The 19,216-nt window shown below is 45.4% G+C and overlaps 1 long non-coding RNA gene and 1 pseudogene across 1 annotated transcript; one reads left to right on the top strand and one right to left on the bottom strand.

Moving 5' to 3' along the window:
* The first annotated feature begins 407 nt into the window (after positions 1-407).
* LOC142698191 (uncharacterized) lies at positions 408-1,036 on the top strand. Its single transcript, XR_012865724.1, has 3 exons — positions 408-539; positions 627-732; positions 821-1,036. It is a non-coding gene; the product is annotated as an uncharacterized LOC142698191 (long non-coding RNA).
* A 2,150-nt stretch (positions 1,037-3,186) lies between these two features.
* On the bottom strand, positions 3,187-5,661 carry LOC142698192 (oxysterol-binding protein-related protein 1 pseudogene; annotated as a pseudogene).
* Between the last annotated feature and the right edge of the window lie 13,555 nt (positions 5,662-19,216).

Here is a 19,216-nt window from a genome sequence, read left to right as displayed (position 1 = left end):
GGACGTGTTCCGTTTCCACATAATGGCCAACCAGTTATGACATCAGAAAGTTTATAAATTGGGGTCACACATTGACCACGGTGTCAGTTTCTCTTGCTGGCTCTCATCATGGAGGTGTCGCGTAAGAAGAGGATGTTGGTGAAGACGTTTCCCAAGATGAGTACTGTAGAGAAAATGGAGGTTGGCGGACGCCGGCTTCCGGATGATGTGGAGATGGTGGACGTGGAGGACAAAGACGAAAAAATGGAGGTTGGCGGACGCCAGTTTCCTGATGATGTGGAGATGGAGGACCTTTCGGGGGCTACGGTTATCATCAGGGCCTCAAACCCCCGGAAGAGAAAGCGGCCATCTTAATTCCATCTGTCGCTTGGGCCCCATTTACCATCAGGGCCCCAAACCCCCGGGAGAGAAAGCGGCCATCTTAATTCCATCTGTCGCTTGGGGCCCATTTACTATCAGGGTCCCGAAACTCCCGGGATAGAATGCGGCCATCTTAATTCCATCCTTTACTTAGGGCCCATTCACCATCTTTAGGTGAGGTAAGTGCCGTCCACTGATGATCTTCTCCCCTCACATCTCTTCTACAGCCGCCTGGGCACTCAATTTCTGATATTTTTATTTCGCAGTTGTCACCCCAACATCGTGGCCTTTACCACCTAAACCATCTGAAATTCCCATGAAGACTCCTCCAGTGCTGAGAAGCAGTGACGAGCAGAACAGAAGCGAGATCCGGTAAGTCTGACGTTCTCTGCTCCGTCTTCATCTTCTGGTGGTGAAGGTTTTGTGAATGTTTTTTGGTTATTGGATTTTTCTTTTCTAGGTTTCGACTATGAAAAATGTGAGAAACATGAAAAACGTCCCGGTCTCTTCTGATCCAGGACTGAGCTGTGTAAAGGTGGACTGACGGCCATATCCACGTGTGAAGAAGGACCCTCCCCCTCTTCATCTCACCAATCACCGCTTGTTAAGGGGCCGGAGCCACAGAAGACATCGCAGCAACTCTACCACATTCTACAATAAATATATTTGTTTTACACATTTTTGTGCTTTTATTTTTATATTGGAGAATTTATCCAGGGAACCTTTCTTCTACGGGGAACATAAGGGTGTAGAAAAGTCATAGGTGTAATAATCTGCAGAATATATCACTATGTATCTGTCAGGAGGTAGAGAGGACAGAGCAATGTTCTGCAGATCTAGAGAGGTCAGTGGTGTAATGATCTGCAGAATATATCACTATGTATCTGTCACGAGGTAGAGAGGACAGAGCAATGTTCTGCAGATCTAGAGAGGTCAGTGGTGTAATAATCTGCAGAATATATCACTATGTATCTGTCAGGAGGTAGAGAGCACAGAGCAATGTGCAGATCTCTATAGAGGTCCGTGGTGTAATAATCTGCAGAATATATCACTATGTATCTGTCACGAGGTAGAGAGGACAGAGCAATGTTCTGCAGATCTAGAGAGGTCAGTGGTGTAATAATCTGCAGAATATATCACTATGTATCTGTCAGGAGGTAGAGAGGACAGAGCAATGTTCTGCAGATCTCTAGAGAGGTCAGTGGTGTAATAATCTGCAGAATATATCACTATGTATCTGTCACGAGGTAGAGAGGACAGAGCAATGTTCTGCAGATCTCTATAGAGGTCCGTGGTGTAATGATCTGCAGAATATATCACTATGTATCTGTCAGGAGGTAGAGAGGACAGAGCAAAATTTAGAGAAAATTTATAAAAAATAGCATTTTTCAGAATTTAAATGCATCTGCTTGTGAAACAGACGGTTATTTTTTTTCTGTAACACGGAAGGTTTTACCAGAGAATCACTGCTAAATATGTATTGTCCAGATTCTGCAGTTTTTAGAAATGTCCCACACGTGGCTCTAGTGTTCTCGTGGACTAAAACACAAGCCCCAGAAGCAAAGAAGCACCTAGTACATTTTGAGGCCTCTTTTTTATTAGAATATATTTTAGGCAGCATGCCAGGTATGAAGAGGTGTTGAGGTGCCAAAGCAGTAGAAATTTCACAAAGTGACCCCATTTCCGAAACTACACCCTTTAAGGAATTAATTTATGGTTGTTATTACCATTTTGACCCCACAGTTTTTACACAGCACGTATTTGAATTGGGCTGTGAAATAAAAAAAATGACATTTATTCCAATAAGATGTCATTTTTGATAAAAATGTCTTATTTTCACAGGGAACAAAATACCCCATTTTGTTGCCCAATTTGTCCTGAGTGCAGCAATACCCCATTTGTGGTGATAAACTGCCGTTTGGGCCCATGGGTGGCCTCAGAAGGGAAGGAGCGCTGTGTGTTCTTTGGAGTGCAGATTTTGCTGGATTGGTTTTCGGGTGCCATGTCGTATTTGCAGAGCCCCAGAGGTATCAAAGCAATGGAAACCCACCAGAAATGACCCCATTTTGGAAACTGGACCCCTCAAGGAATTCATTTATGGTTGTTATTACCATTTTTACCGCACTGTTTTTTCACAGCACCTATTTGAATTGGGCTGTGAAATTTAAAAAATTAAATTTTTTCCAATAAGATGTCATTTTTGATAAAAATGTCTTATTTTCACAGGGAACAAAATACCCCATTTTGTTGCCCAATTTGTCCTGAGTGCAGCAATACCCCATTTGTGGTGATAAACTGCCGTTTGGGCCCATGGGTGGCCTCAGAAGGGAAGGAGCGCTGTGTGTTCTTTGGAGTGCAGATTTTGCTGGATTGGTTTTCGGGTGCCATGTCGTATTTGCAGAGCCCCAGAGGTATCAAAGCAATGGAAACCCACCAGAAATGACCCCATTTTGGAAACTGGACCCCTCAAGGAATTCATTTATGGTTGTTATTACCATTTTTACCGCACTGTTTTTTCACAGCACCTATTTGAATTGGGCTGTGAAATTTAAAAAATTAAATTTTTTCCAATAAGATGTCATTTTTGATAAAAATGTCTTATTTTCACAGGGAACAAAATACCCCATTTTTTTTTTTTTTTTTTTTTTTCAAAGTTATCAAAATAATGTTTATTTTGCAATATATATATTTTAGTTTCACATAAGATTCTATAATATATATATATATATATATATATATATATATATATATATATATATATATATATATATAATCTTCCATCACCAGTTCATCGCTAAACTTCCCACTGGTGTTTATGGTACCTCAGAAGGTCGCATCATATATTGCTTGGTTTGCTTTACAAAAAAGCAAGCCAGTAAGATTGCTTGAACTAAGTGCTACAGGGTTGAAAAGGTGCAAGTTGCATGAAAAGTCAGAACACACGAATCTACATTTCATACGGCTGAAAAGACTCCTCTCATGGTAGTGCGCCATGATCAATAGATATCTGGTAGGTTTGTGTAATTTCTGTCCCAGTACTGTCCACAGTAAAGCCAGTCCTGTCCATTGTTGTGTGGATTAGGGCCTTGATAAAACCACCTTGTTTTCCAGTCTTCATCTGACTTCGAGCGATTCTTTCGATCAGCTCTTTGTTTTTCTTCTAGTCTCTTCTTTTCCTCGCTTGCCGTGTCAATATCTCCATTTTCCATTGCCCTGATATCAGGACGCAGTCTGCAATCCGTCTTAGGCATTATCTTTTCCATTCCTTTATCCAATTCATTTAAGGCCAGAGCAAAGTTGGTGAAGTTATACATCTGTGCAGAATTGGATGGTCGAGGGGCTATTCGCCACAGCAGCGTACTCCCTGGAATAAGTTGTACACTCTCGGCATCTGGTAATGGCATATCATCAGGCTCCTCAGTACTTCCAGACGGTTTGGAACTTTTCTTATCGTCTCCATTTTTCTTGTCATTCTTTTTAAAGGATTCAAACGAAGCAGGATCGGTACTGTACAGACACTCCGTCCACTTTCCATATAGAGATGAAAGCTTCTTTTTGCTCTTGTCTTGAATGTATCCTTCCACTTTGTGTAATTCCTTTCCAAACAGACCACAAGGCTTGAAGTTTAAAATGCATTTATCACCAGTCTTGTGATTAGTGATTTCCATATTGCCATACTGCTCAATCCATAGCTTGCCAACAATTATATTATGTACACAACAAGTAGGATTTGTCCACGTATACGCCTCATTGTGCTTAGGAAGTTCCAGTGTAATTATTCCTTTAGGTTCTGCTTCAACACTCTTCCCCCAGAATTTTAGTTTTGGATATATTGATCCGTGAAATACAAAGTCTTTAGAAATGCCTTCTGCGTGGAAAGCGCTAACCGGTGGGTGGTGGCTGACCTGTTCAGAAATGAGTCTAAATCCAAGATCATCACGAACTAATTCATATGTTTCTCCAAGAAGAGGGTTGAATGGTTTTCCCGTACGTTCCCACTGTGATGCAACTGCTGAGACAGCGAAGGCAGCAACACACTGCATTCGTTCCATGGGGTCTGAACATTGATTTGCTTTATTAATGAGGTAGGTGTGCTCCATATACTCGGACAGGCGTTGTAGAAAGCTCAGCGGTTCATTGAATATGACAGGCATTGTGATCTTGGATAATTCCATTCCAATGCACTTTCTTAAAATACTCCAAATACTGAAATCATTTCTGGAAAACATTGGGGACGGCAATGTCGTTCTGTGCTTTTTGATGCCATTAGATGTGTCCTCTACTCCTCCGAGCTTCTTGTCATCTGACATGTTGGCTTGATTCTCGAAGTTAAATTCCAAACTTTCTTCTGCTGAAGTATTTCCAACGGTCTCAAATCCGCTCAAGGAATGATCAGACTCTGAATCTGAGAAAGCATCATAGAATTCATCCTCGCTGAGAATACTGTGGTGCGGAGGTGTTCCTTTAACCAGAGACTGCTCTAGTTCGTGGTGTTCAGTAGCCAATGTCTGTAATGCCTCTGATAAGATCTTACTTTTCTCTTGCTCGTGTTCTAGTTTCAGATTTCTCGCCTGATCATGCCTGGTGAAGAGAAGGAGACAGTCCGTTAAAGCGCCGCAAGTTTCTTGGGATGCATCAGATACTTTTTTTATTTGTTGCTGGATAACTGGAACAATATCTTCGGAGTCCTCCAAAGTCATTATAGCACTTAGAAATGTGGAGATCTCTTTATCCAGTCTCTGATGACTGAGCTGGGCATTCTCAAGTGAATCCTTTAAGTCTCCAACAAGTACCAAGTCTTCATCTTCATCATCACTTTGCTGATCTTGAGAACAGTAGTGAGTGCTGTAAGCTGAATGCTCCTCAATGGCTGCCAGCCAGTCCTCCCTCGTATGCTTAAGGTTTTTGGGAAGAACTTTGAAATTGTGGATGCTGTCATCAAAGCATTTTACAGAGAAAGACACACTGTCTGATGACTTTACCGTAAAGATGGCTTGTGTTAGGTGTTTGCAGCCTTGCCGATATACATTGTTCAGTGCATCTGACTGTTTCTCATACCAAGACATAACACCATGCTCGAGTACCACCCAAAAGAGTTTCCACCCAAAGAAACGCGAGCTCTTGCATAGTGGACCTTCAAATCTCTGGAGATTTTTCACAATATACTTCACAGTCTTGCCTTGTAGTACTTGCTTTATTTCTATACGCTGGGCTAGGTCTATAGGCTTCTGGTTGTTTTTATTCTTGATATTTACATCTGCTCCACTTTTAAGAAGTCTGGAGGCGCACTGCTTCATCCCCCTACATCACCAGCTCCTTACGTCCTGTAAAGGCAGCTCGGTGTAATGGAGTGTCCCCCATGTCATTCTGAACATTGATGTCAGCTCCTCCCTTTAATAAATCTTCTACCACTTCCCGGTGTCCAAAATAACATGCAAGATGAAGAGGTGTCCATCCCAAATTAGACTTGCTTTTACCTTTGCAATCTAGATTAATTGTCATTTGTCCTTTTTTGCAGCCTTCTAGAAGCGTTCGGACTTCATCCAGGTTTCCATTTCGGGCATCATGAAGAAGTTGCTCTTCAGCTTCACCGTTCATGTCAGATATAACGCTCATCATGTACTAGTTCTATATTCTCCCCCAGCACGGAGACTGCAGGCTAATCCAAAATACCCAATTTTGTTGCCCAATTTGTCCTGAGTGCAGCAATACCCCATTTGTGGCGATAAACTGCCGTTTGAGCCCATGGGAGACCTCAGAAGGGAAGGAGCGCTGTGTGTTCTGTCACGGGCACAGGGTATGTAGACCCACTAGGCCGCTCCGCCGTAGTGGGGAGGCAGCGGACCAGGTCACAGTCTAAGCGAAAGTCAATGGCAGACAGTAATGCTTGGGTACCTGCAATAGTCCAGACGGTGGCTGTGGCTTCAGCACGGATGGAGGCTGGTGCGGCAAGTGGCGCCAGACATGGCGGGCAATATCCGATGTAGCAGAAGACACTGGACGTGGCAGAAGACACTGGACGTGGCAAACGACAGCAGGTGCAGTAGACACGACTCCAACGCTGGTAGGCACAGGAACTAGAACAATACTTAATACAGGAACGGGTAACAGGGCACGGGTAACAACTGGAACGGGGAAACACTAAGGGACCATTTGCGAGACAGACTGTGATAGACTAACAACGCTCAGGCAAGGATCAGAAGGCCTGGGGCCTTCTTATAAACCAGGAAGTCATGGCAGTTGATGATGATGACGATCCTTTTGTGCGCGCGCTGGCCCTTTAAGGCTGTGCGCGAGCGCGCGCACCCTACGGGACACAGCAGGACGGAGCGGTAGTGAGCGCTGGCGTCTCCTAGGAAGGAGACAGGGGCCAGCGCTCACGGATCCATGGCTGCGGGAGGTGAATAAACAATAAAATACATCAGAAGGACCGCTGGGAGCAACTGTGGAACTAGAAGTCTTGCTGTAGCAGTTCAGGACCACTGGTTTCAGGAGGGACACATGGAAGGAGCTAGGGATTCTGAGGGTAGGAGGCAGTTTATAGGAGACAGGGTTGATCTGTTGCAGAATCTCGAAAGGGCCAAGGAACCTGGGAGCAAACTGGTATGAGGGTACCCTCAAGCGACAGCCAGACTTTAGTCCCCGGAAGATACTGAGGTGGCTCTCTTCTCTTAGTATCCGCCTTTCGCTTCATGCGATCTACTGCCAGTAAAATAGAGGACCGGGTCTGTTGCCAGATTTGCAGGAAGTCCCCATATGCAGAGTCCTCAGCGGGTACCTGAGATGAAGTCGACACAGGAAGAGGGACTCTAGGATGTTGACTGTACACAATGTGGAACGGAGTGGAAGTGGTGGACTCACTTGTGTGGTTGTTGTATGAGAACTCGGCCCATGGAAGAAGCTGTACCCAGTTATCATGCTGTGAAGAGATGAAGTGGCGGAGATAATTTTCCATGATCTGGTTGATCCTCTCAACTTGCCCATTGGATTGGGGGTGATAGGCAGAGGAAAAGTGCAAACTCACATCCAGGAGTTTACAGAGGGCCCTCCAGAACCTCGAGGTAAACTGAACCCCGCGGTCGGACACAATGTGAAGAGGCAAGCCATGCAAGCGAAAGATGTGTAGAATGAAGAGACTCGGCAGTCGGGGAGCAGAAGGTAGGCCGGTCAGCGGGCTAAAATGAGCCATCTTAGACAACCGGTCCACCACCACCGAGATGGTGTTGCATCCTGCAGAGGGAGGAAGGTATGTGACGAAGTCCATCGCAATGTGCTGCCAAGGGGCACTGGGTACAGGCAGAGGTTGAAGCAGGCCGGCAGGCTTGGAGTGAGTCACTTTGTTAAAGGCACACATCGTGCAAGAAGAGACAAAGTCCAGAACATCTTTAGGTAGCGTGGGCCACCAAAAGTGACGAGCAATCAGGTCTTGGGTTTTACGGACACCAGCGTGTCCAGCCAGTTTAGAACTGTGTCCCCAGCGGAGAATTATTTTTCTGTCTGCCACCCGATGTATTGATAGATAATTTCGAGGTCATGCATGCCATCTCCCGCCACTGCTCCAATTCCACCCCCGTACCTAAATCGTGTTCCCATCGAGTCATGTAAGGGAGTTTACCATCTGAGAAAGCACAGGGGAGAGAACCGGTGGTCTGTCCGAGGACTCCATCCACAATAGCGTTTCCAGCGGGAAACGGGTACATGCGGCCGTTTCAATTTGCGTCCACTGAGGGCAGTATGGTCTCACATAAATATCTGTAAGCTACGCCAGACGTGCTGCATGGTAGTAATGTTGGATATTGGGAACCCCCAGACCCCCCCCCCAAAACTTTTAGGGGTGAATAAAGTTTGTCTCTGTATTCTCGGTCTTTTAGAACCCCAAATAAACGACATAATGAGCCCTTGGATTTGTCTAAGCGCCTTCTGAGGGATCACGATAGGGAGCGTGCGAAAATAGTACAGCAATCTGGGCAAAATCGTCATTTTGATGGAGGCAATGCGACCAAACCGTGAGAGATTAAGAGGGGACCATCTAGTGAGATCTGTAGCTATTTGTTGAAAAAGTGGAGGGAAGTTGTCCTTGTAGAGTGACTCTATGGTGAGTGTCAATTTGATACCTAAATACGTCAGTCTGCGTGCATCCCAATGAAAATCAAAATTAAGTTTTAAGAGCTTTACTACCCCAATTGGCAATGTAAGATTCATTGCCACCGACTTGGAGTGATTGACCTTAAGCCCAGACAGCTTGCCAAACTGATCAAGAATATGAAAGAGATCCGGCAAGGATGTGAGAGGTGTCGATATGAAAAGCAGAATGTCATCCGCAAACAATGCACATTTATGTTCTACTCCTCCCACCTTCACTCCCCTAATGTCGGGAGAATTTCGTATGAGATTGGCCAGTGGCTCAATAGCCAGCGCAAACAGGGAAGGTGATAGCGGGCACCCCTGTCTCGTTCCTCTGCATATTGGAAAGGCTCCCGACATAAATCCCCTAGAGTTTATTTTTGCTGTAGGGAGACAATATAAGATCTTAAGAATAGACAAAAAGCTGGAGCCAAAGCCCATCCTTTCTAGGACATAAAACAAGTATTCCCAGGATAGCGAGTCAAAGGCTTTCTGTAGGTCAAGGCTTAATAACATACTTTGACGTCCGAATGTACCATCCCACCCCGAGCGAACTGCTGAGATAATATCCACAGCCCGTCTTGTCTGATCCTCCGCCTGGCGGAAGGGTATAAACCCCACCTGGTCCTTATGTATATATGTGGCGAGGAACTAATTCAATCTAACCGCCAGAATTTTTGTCATAATCTTAAGATCCACATCAAGAAGGGATATCGGGCGGTAATTGGCCTGATCTGTATGATCCTTATGAGGCTTGGGAATGAGATGTATGTAAGCTAAATTCGAAAAAGGAGGCAAGTTACTACCCTCCCGATAGGCATTGAACAGTTCAACCATGTGTGGGGCCAAGACCTCCCTAAAGTGTTTGTAATAACCTGAGGAAAACCCATCTGGCCCCGGGGCTTTGTGAGCCTTCAGATTTTTAATAACATCCAATACCTCTTCCAAGCTAAATTCAGCATCCAGTGTTTCTCTATCCCCTTGGGAAAGTTTAGTAGGGAATGCTGTTTCCAGCAAGACCTTAGCCTTATTTTTATCAAACTGAGGTGGTGCCGAGTACAAAGCTGAATAAAAATTCTGAAAGGCCTTTAAAACTTTTGTGGGGTTCTGTGATAGAGATCCATCCGCAAAGCGCAATTTCGGTGGTGTTGAGGCGTTAAATCTGGGCGTGAGGCGTCTGGAGAGTAATGTTCCCGGTTTGTCCCCTTGTGAAAAAAACTTATGTTGTGACCATCGCAGGCTCTTTTCCGCCCAGCTTGTCAGACATAAATGTAATTCTGTTCTAGCTTCCGCCAATTTCGCTTTAATATCTGCCGATGGGTCTGTTTTGAATTGCTTGGACAGATCCGCAAACTTCCTTTCCTTTAACGCCAGTACCTCTTTCGACCGTTTCTTATTACGCGAGGCTATCTGAATGAATTTTCCCCTAATCACTGCTTTGTGTGCCGCCCAATTGGACATAATCGAGGTGTCTGGTACCTTATTAAGTAGGAAATATGTGTCCAATTCCCTTTGGATTTCTTTGACCATCTCCTGATCCGATAGTAGTGACTCATTCAATCTCCAAGAGGAGATAGGAGGTCTCCCGCATAAATCTGACAGCCGAACCACAATCGGGTCATGGTCAGTCCAGGGTGTAGCCAAAATCCTAGCATCCGTGACCTTAGGGAGTAAGCTAGTTCACAACATAACATGATCAATGCGGGTGTGAATATTATGGGCTGAGGAGAAATAAGTATAATCCCTTGCTGTGGGATTAAAATCCCGCCAGACATCTGACATCCACCGAATTGAAGAAACGTGCTACTTGTATGCTGGTTGACGTAGGAGGAATAAGTCGCACCCTGGATGCGTGGGATTTATCCATGGACGCGTCTAAAGCTATATTAGAATCCCCCCCAATAATTATCGGGCCCTCTATCGATGAGTGGAGCTTGCGCCACATGCCTTGGAAGAACGCCGGTTGGTTAGAGTTCGGGGCATAGTAGTTAATAAAGGTTATTGGAGATTCGTGTAACAGACCCGTGACCAAGATGTACCTGCCATCCGGGTCAGAGATCGCTTTGTGAGATGTAAACGGGACCGACCGAGACAGCCATATGCCCACTCCCCTGTGCTTAGTAGAGGCACTAGCCAAAAATGTTGTGAGTAGTGTCTATGGAAGTACGATGGAGCAGAGGAGGTAGAGAAATGCGTTTCCTATAAAAATAGTATATCACCATGAGAAGATTTATAGTACAAGAAAGCTTTTCGACGCTTGATCGGGGAGTTAAGGCCCTGCACATTATGTGTGAGTAAACTATAGGTCTTAGCAGATTCCAGGACCGCCATCATAGAGCAGGAGGTAGAACCATGTGCTGATTGGGATCCAGCCATAGAGACAAAGGTCAAGAATAGGAAAGAAGGGAAAGGGAAGGGAGTGAGAGACAGAACAAAAATAGGACAGACACAAAATATCAGTAATACCGAACATAGTCTACCGACTAGGCAGTCAAGAAAAGACTGCAAAATGGGGGCAGCAGACCGTCGTGAAGGCACAGCATTTCCGTAAATATGTACTCAGACATTCAACCCCTTAACCTATATCATCCCTGAGCGTAATAGACATTCACATGTTAATAATAAGGTAAAGCAAACTTCACATTTTGAACCGAACATATCTATGTCCGGGATATCAACTCACTGCGACCTCGACACATCAAGAACCGTCCTCGCCTTGTTCGGGCCAGCCTATAAACAAACTTTCATTACTATAAGTGGAAATCAAAAATCCCCATAACTACCCCAACGTATGGGGCCACGGCTCCCAGTCCGCTGAGAACTGCAACTGGCGGTATCAGGCTGAAACTCAACATCAGTGTTGTTTGAAGACATCTCCGGCCGATATGAAGAATAAAGAAAAATAAAATGAGTGCTTCTATATTCGGCCCTCTACCCGTCATGGAGGATTCAATTGTTGCCGACGAGAGTCCACCCTCTGTTCCCTAGGCACCTCTGGACGGCCTCCCTGGGTGCGGCATAGTGGTGACAACGGGGGATCTTGTATGGGGAGTCGGGGAGAACTGGACTTATCCTGGGATGGTAGAATATGTAAGTCCCTCAGCAGATCTTCCCCTTCCTGTAGCGTGGAGAAGCCATATTGCCTGTTGTTGCGCATGAAAAGGAGACAAAATGGGAATGCCCACCGGTATGGGATAGCATGGTGTTTGAGGGTCTGCAGGATAGGACGAAGCATCCGCCTTTTTTGAATTGTTTGGGGAGCCAGATCAGCAAATATCTGCACCGCTGTATTACAAATGGTGATCACCGGAAGCTTCCTAGCTCTTTCCATCACTTTCTCCTTAACCGAGTAATAGTGGAGTTTCACTATAATATCTCTGGGAAGTCCATCCCGCCTCATGGCCGTCAGTGCTCTATGGGCCCGGTCAATTTCCATATGTGATTCCGATATATCAGGTATCAAGGTAGTGAGTAGCATACGAACCACCGCCGGTACCTCCGTCTGAGATTCCGGGACCCCTCTGATTCTGAAATTATAGCGTCGGGATCTGTTTTCCAGGTCCTCAATTCTGGTGTTCGCCTCCTCCAATTACTCCTGCAGGTCCTCCATAAATCTGGTATTCTGATTGACCCTTGCAGTGATGGAGGTCATTTTGGTTTCAATAGCCTGCATATGAGCCCCCACTTTATGTAGATCTTGGTGTACAGCGGCCATCTTGGAGCTTATTTCCCCCATCTGAGCTTGCATGGCTCTTGATATTATAAACTAGAGAAAAAAAGAGTCCATACATCTCAAAGTATGAAAAAATGAAACATCTTTATTAATGACATCAGATACACAAAATTACAAAAACGGAGAATCTAAAATAAATCCTTGTCTGGATCACCAATATATACATTGAGCCGAGTATATTAATATATTTTACATAGAATATATAAAATATTTATTAAATGCAATGTTCCTTCAGCACAGGGTGCATCTATATTCATTGTTTCCAGTGCAGATGGTACAGAAAACCAAACGGAGTATGCAGAGTTAAAAGAGATCAGCCTGTATTAACTTAAGATGACTCGTGTCTGAAAAAACGGCATAAACCCGAATAGGTCTAACAGATGCACTTACCCATGTTGAGGAGATTAGTGTGACCCAAGGTGTAGAAGTGCGCCCCGACGCGCGTTTCGCTTGTAGCTTTTTCAAGGGGTGCCGATATTAATAATAGTCATTTATACTATTGGGTGTTTTTTATATTTATTTTTATTTTGATACATTTGTTATTTTGTAATTTTTTTATATGTGCTTTAACATGCACTCTTACACGTTTTTCTTTTCTGCGTACTTTGTACTGCCCTAATCACTCTGTTTTCATATAATGTCATTTGATCTTTGTAGCTACTGTCTAACCTATGAATCTGATGATCATATTCTTGTCATAATATTCACTGTTTATTTTTCTATGAATATTTCATGTATATGTACTTATAATATTATTTATTTATATTGCACACCATTTATAATATTATTCAATTTTTTTTTAATTTACATCAACACCTTGTTCACAATGCACTATATTTATAATTTCTTTTTTTATTCTTAAATTCAACCACTAGATGGCACTAGTTCATAACGATATACAATAGCAAGTAACTTTTAACTTCATATATGTATAAACTAGATATATATGGAGATTCACGGTTGGGCTTTTTTCTAAAATCATATTTTATATATACTTACATCCCTGGATTAGTAGTTGGGACATGAATGAATAGTCATTCCTGCCGCCGGGCTGTCTTTCTGGCTCTCTGCGCCTGCGCTGTTTCCCTGGTGGTATTGTTCCCTAAGTTTGTCTATGCAATGGTCTCCTAGTGAGTTCCTGTTCCTGATCCTGTTACCTGCATTCCGTACTATCCTGGTCGAGTACTGTGCTGAGCCAAAGTCGTGCCGTGCTGTATACCGCGCCTGACCGGCTTCACCACGCCTGACGTCTACCTGCTGCCTAATCCCAGCCGAGCCTGCCTTGCTACTGTCCGAGCTGCCACAGGTACCCTATACGAGCTATAGACTTTGACCTGCGCCCTGTTGGCCAGCTGCCATACCACCAAACCCTACGTGACAGTTTGTTTGTAGCCATTTTTTGTCTTTCTCAAAACAATTTTTGGTAGGAGCCCGGAGGAAATGTTATTTTTCCAGTGGTGCCTCGAGTCCAAAAAGGTTGGGAGACCCTGTACTAGTAATTTGAAAGAAGAAATATATAGTTCTGAAATGGTTAATTTTTTAGTCCAACCCATTACTTTAAATTACTTGACTTGGGATATGGAGTATAAATATGCAAACTGAGAACTGGGTAACTAAGCTATGATTAAGAACCCTAGCAGGAGGGCAAAGGGAGGGAGAGAGGAAGGGCAAAGGGAGGGAGGGCAGAAGGGAGGAAGGGAGGGCAAAGGGAGGGAGAGAGGAAGGGCGAAGGGAGGGTAAATGGAGGAAGGGCAAAGGGAGGGAGAGAGGAAGGGAAAAGGAGGGAGGGCAAAGGGAGGAAGGGAGGGCAAAGGGAGGGAGAGAGGAAGGGTAAAGGGAGGGAGGGCAGGAGGGAGGGCAAAGGTTCGGAAGGGGGAAAAGCGAGGGAGATTGTGTAGAATTAGGCAGTGAAAATTAAAAATGTTCTTTTTAAAAAAAAATGTCGTTTTTACTCCCAATTTTTTATTTTCATAAGGGGTCATAGGAGAAAAAACACCACACATACCCATACAAATTTCCCCATAGAGCATAATGCATAGCTGCCCCCAAACAGTATAATGCCCACTTAGCTACCCCTAATGCCAGTGCACTTGTAGATAGTGACACAGTGTCCATGTAGATAGTGCCTATGTACATAGCGCCACAGTGTCCCCATGTAGATAGTGCCCCTACATAGTACCACAGTGTCCATGGAGATAGTGCCACACCCCTCTTAAAGATAGTGCCACACAGCTCCCCTGCCAGGTAGTGCCACAGAGCCCCTCCCCCTGTAGATTGCGCAATTGGAATCTCCAGCCAGAGGATATATGAACAGTGACGTCAGTGGCCACTCCTTAAGCGGAATCCATGTTGCCGATGCTCTGCCGATGGCCGGGGATTCCGCTCCTAGAGGAAACCCCAGAGGTCACAAATATGTAAATCTGAAAAATCAAGGAAAAAAAGCGCCTCATGGTGCAGAAATTCCAAACAATAAGGAAGAGAGCGATAGAGGTATAGGGGTGACCCTCACCTGGGATGGTTGTGCGATGTCCAGGCACAACTCTGATTACTTGCAAGGAATGATGTAGTTGCAGCTACTTCCTATCCACTGGGACTGCAAGGCCATTTACACATAACATCAAGATAATGTCGTTTATAAACATAAAAGACGCTAGAAAAGGCCTAATGACGTCATGAGTGGCAATTAGAACAACCAATCAGACGTCTGCAATTAGAAATCATTTTAAAAAGGAGCAACTCAGGCCATGAACCCCTCATATAGTGCAACCCACAAGGTGAACATAACAGAATGAATATGAATGATAATACATATTAAAAACAACAGCTTAAAAAATCAAACATTATTTAGATGTGTCCGGACAGAGGGAGAGATTAGACGCGTGTAGCGCTAAATGAATGGTAAAAAACTGCCCAGCGTTTATTAGATAGGGCCGGTAACTTGGTTATAAACAGTTAGGATGGAAAAGGGGGAGAAAAAGGGATCAAGGAGCCACAAAGAGCGGGGTACATGCAGTCTGTAATACTGGAGTTCAACCTGTGAGCGGCAAGCATTGGGAGAGCAGGGACGGACAACTCCCAATGCTATTGACCGTAGTGTAGGTGCACATGACCAATCAGAGGCCAGTATTGGGCCGGGCCTCCGTAACCATGGCGTCGAGATGCTAACTAGCATGATACACTGGGGAAAAACCATTCAGGGAGTAGCCCTGTAACACACCCCCAGTCAACATGCTGAAGAGAGGCTATGGCCAGAAATAGGTAAAAGACGGCAATAGCGGCAGATGTGAGATGTCAGCCAAGGGTTAAGAGAAGCATGACAAGGCCATTGGTGATGTCTCACAGGAGGTACGTTCATTGGCCGCACGGGTGGAGGCATTGGAGCGCCAGAACTCTGTTTACTCCAGATCCTCCGGATGGCCTATGTGACGCGGTGACACATATCTTTAACAAGCTCTTGGATAGACCACGTGATATGGTCATTAAGATGGATAGGGTGCATAGACTGGCGGGCTCACGGGCAAGAGATGGTAACCGCCCGCGGGATGTCATATGCAGAGTACACTTCTACAAACAAAAAGAGGACATTGCACGGAGAGCCGGGGAGAAGGGGCCATTCCCTTCAATGGTTCCGTGGTTACCGTCTTGCCGGATGTCTCCAGATTGACTCTCTACATGCGCAGGGCAGTCCGCCCTTTGCTGGAGGCTACTAAAGTGGCGGGAGCTACCTACAGATGGGGCCATCCCTTCCACATCATACTCCGCAGACAGGGGCATTCATTTGCTGTTCATTCTCCGGATGACCTGGAGGAGGCCTTTCGGTTCCTGGAGATCTTCCCAGACATGTGCCCTCAGAAATATACTATGACACACATGCACCCTCAGTAAAATACTGTGCCACACATGCGCTCTCAAACACATACTGTGCCACACATGTGCCCTCAGTAAAATACTGTGCCACACATGTGCCCTCAGAAATATACTATGCCACACATGCACCCTCAGTAAAATACTGTGCCACACATGCGCTCTCAAAGACATACTGTGCCACACATGCACCCTCAGTAAAATACTGTGCCACACATGCGCTCTCAAAGACATACTGTGCCACACATGTGCCCTCAGAAATATACTATGACACACATGCACCCTCAGTAAAATACTGTGCCACACATGCGCTCTCAAAGACATACTGTGCCACACATGTGCCCTCAGAAATATACTATGACACACATGCACCCTCAGTAAAATACTGTGCCACACATGCACCCTCAGAGATATACTGTGCCACACATGCACCCTCAGTAAAATACTGTGCCACACATGCGCTCTCAAAGACATACTGTGCCACACATGCACCCTCAGTAAAATACTGTGCCACACATGTGCCCTCAGAGATATACTGTGCCACACATGTGCCCTCAGAGATATACTGTGCCACACATGTGCCCTCAGAGATATACTGTGCCACACATGCACCCTCAGTAAAGTACTGTGCCACACATGCGCTCTCAAAGACATACTGTGCCACACATGTACCCTCAGTAAAATACTGTGCCACACATGTACCCTCAGAGATATACTGTGCCACACATGTGCCCTCAGAGATATACTGTGCCACACATGTGCCCTCAGAAATATACTATGACACACATGCACCCTCAGTAAAATACTGTGCCACACATGCGCTCTCAAAGACATACTGTGCCACACATGCACCCGCAGTAAAATACTGTGCCACACATGTGCCCTCAGAGATATACTGTGCCACACATGTGCCCTCAGAGATATAATGTGCCACACATGCACCCGCAGTAAAATACTGTGCCACACATGCACCCTCAGAGATACACTGTGCCACACATGTGCCCTCAGTAAAATACTGTGCCACACATGTACCCTCAGAGATACACTGTGCCACACATGTGCCCTCAGAGATATACTGTGCCACACATGCGCTCTCAAAGATATAATGTGCCACACGTGCCCTCAGAGATATACTGTGCCACACATGTGCCCTCCTAGATATACTGTTCCACACACTGCCCTCAGAAAAAAACCTGTGCCACACATGTGCCCTCAGAGATATACTGTGCCACACATGTGCCCTCAGAAATATACTGTGCCACACATGTGCCCTCATAGATATACTGTGCCACACATGTGCCCTCAGAAATATACTGTGCCACACATGTGCCCTCCGAAATATACTGTGCCACACATGTGCCCTCAGAGATATAATGTGCCACACATGTGCCCTCATAGATATACTGTGCCACACATGCGCTCTCAAAGACATACTGTGCCATACATGCACCCTCAGTAAAATACTGTGCCACACATGTGCCCTCAGAGATATACTGTGCCACACATGTGCCCTCCTAGATATACTGTGCCACACACTGCCCTCAGAAAAAAACCTGTGCCACACGTGCCCTCAGAGATATACTGTGCCACACATGTACCCTCAGAGATATACTGTGCCACACATGTGCCCTCCTAGATATACTGTGCCACACACTGCCCTCAGAAAAAAACCTGTGCCACACGTGCCCTCAGAGATATACTGTGCTACACATGTACCCTCAGAGATACACTGTGCCACACATGTGCCCTCAGAGATATACTGTGCCACACATGTGCCCTCCTAGATATACTGTGCCACACATCTGCCCTCAGAAAAAAACCTGTGCCACACACGTGCCCTCCTAGATATACTGTGCCACACATGTGCCCTCAGAAATATTCTGTGCCACACATGTGCCCTCAGAGATATACTGTGCCACACATGTGCCCTCAGAGATATACTGTGCCACACATGTGCCCTCAGAGCTATACTGTGCCACACATGTGCCCTCAGAGATATACTGTGCCACACATGTGCCCTCAGAAAAATACCTGTGCCACACATGTGCCCTCAGAGATATACTGTGCCACACATGTGCCCTCAGAAATATACTGTGCCACACATGCACCCTCAGAGCTATACTGTGCCACACACGTACCTTCCTAGATATACTGTGCCACACATGTGCCCTCAGAAATATTCTGTGCCACACATGTGCCCTCAGAGATATACTGTGCCACACATGTGCCCTCAGAGATATACTGTGCCACACATGTACCCTCCTAGATATACTGTGCCACACATGTGCCCTCATAGATATACTGTGCCACACATGTGCCCTCCTAGATATACTGTGCCACACACTGCCCTCAGAAAAAAACCTGTGCCACACATGTGCCCTCCTAGATATACTGTGCCACACATCTGCCCTCAGAAAAAAACCTGTGCCACACATGTGTCCTTCTAGATATACTGTGCCACACATGTACCCTCAGAGATATACTGTGCCACACATGTGCCCTCAGAGCTATACTGTGCCACACATGTGCCCTCAGAAATATTCTGTGCCACACATGTGCCCTCAGAGATATACTGTGCCACACATGTACCCTCCTAGATATACTGTGCTACACATCTGCCCTCAGAAAAATACCTGTGCCACACATGTGCCCTCAGAGATATACTGTGCCACACATGTGCCCTCAGAAATATACTGTGCCACACATGCAACCTCAGAGCTATACTGTGCCACACATGTACCCTCCTAGATATACTGTGCCACACATGTGCCCTCAGAAATATACTGTGCCACACATGTGCCCTCAGAGATATACTGTGCCACACATGTGCCCTCAGAGATATACTGTGCCACACATGTACCCTCCTAGATATACTGTGCCACACATCTGCCCTCAGAAACATACCTGTGCCACACATGTGCCCTCAGAGCTATACTGTGCCACACATGTACCCTCAGAAAAATACCTGTGCCACACATGCACCCTCAGAGCTATACTGTGTCACACATGTGCCCTCAGAGCTATACTGTGCCACACATGTGCCCTCAGAAATATACTGTGCCACACATGCACCCTCAGTGATATAATGTGCCACACATGTGCTCTCAGGGATGTACTGTGCCATACAAGTGTCCT

The sequence above is a fragment of the Rhinoderma darwinii genome, assembly GCF_050947455.1.
Source record: "Rhinoderma darwinii isolate aRhiDar2 chromosome 12 unlocalized genomic scaffold, aRhiDar2.hap1 SUPER_12_unloc_5, whole genome shotgun sequence".
Taxonomy (NCBI): domain Eukaryota; kingdom Metazoa; phylum Chordata; class Amphibia; order Anura; family Rhinodermatidae; genus Rhinoderma; species Rhinoderma darwinii.
The sequence above is the reverse complement of the archived record's forward strand: the minus strand, read 5'-3'. Positions and strand labels throughout refer to the sequence as shown.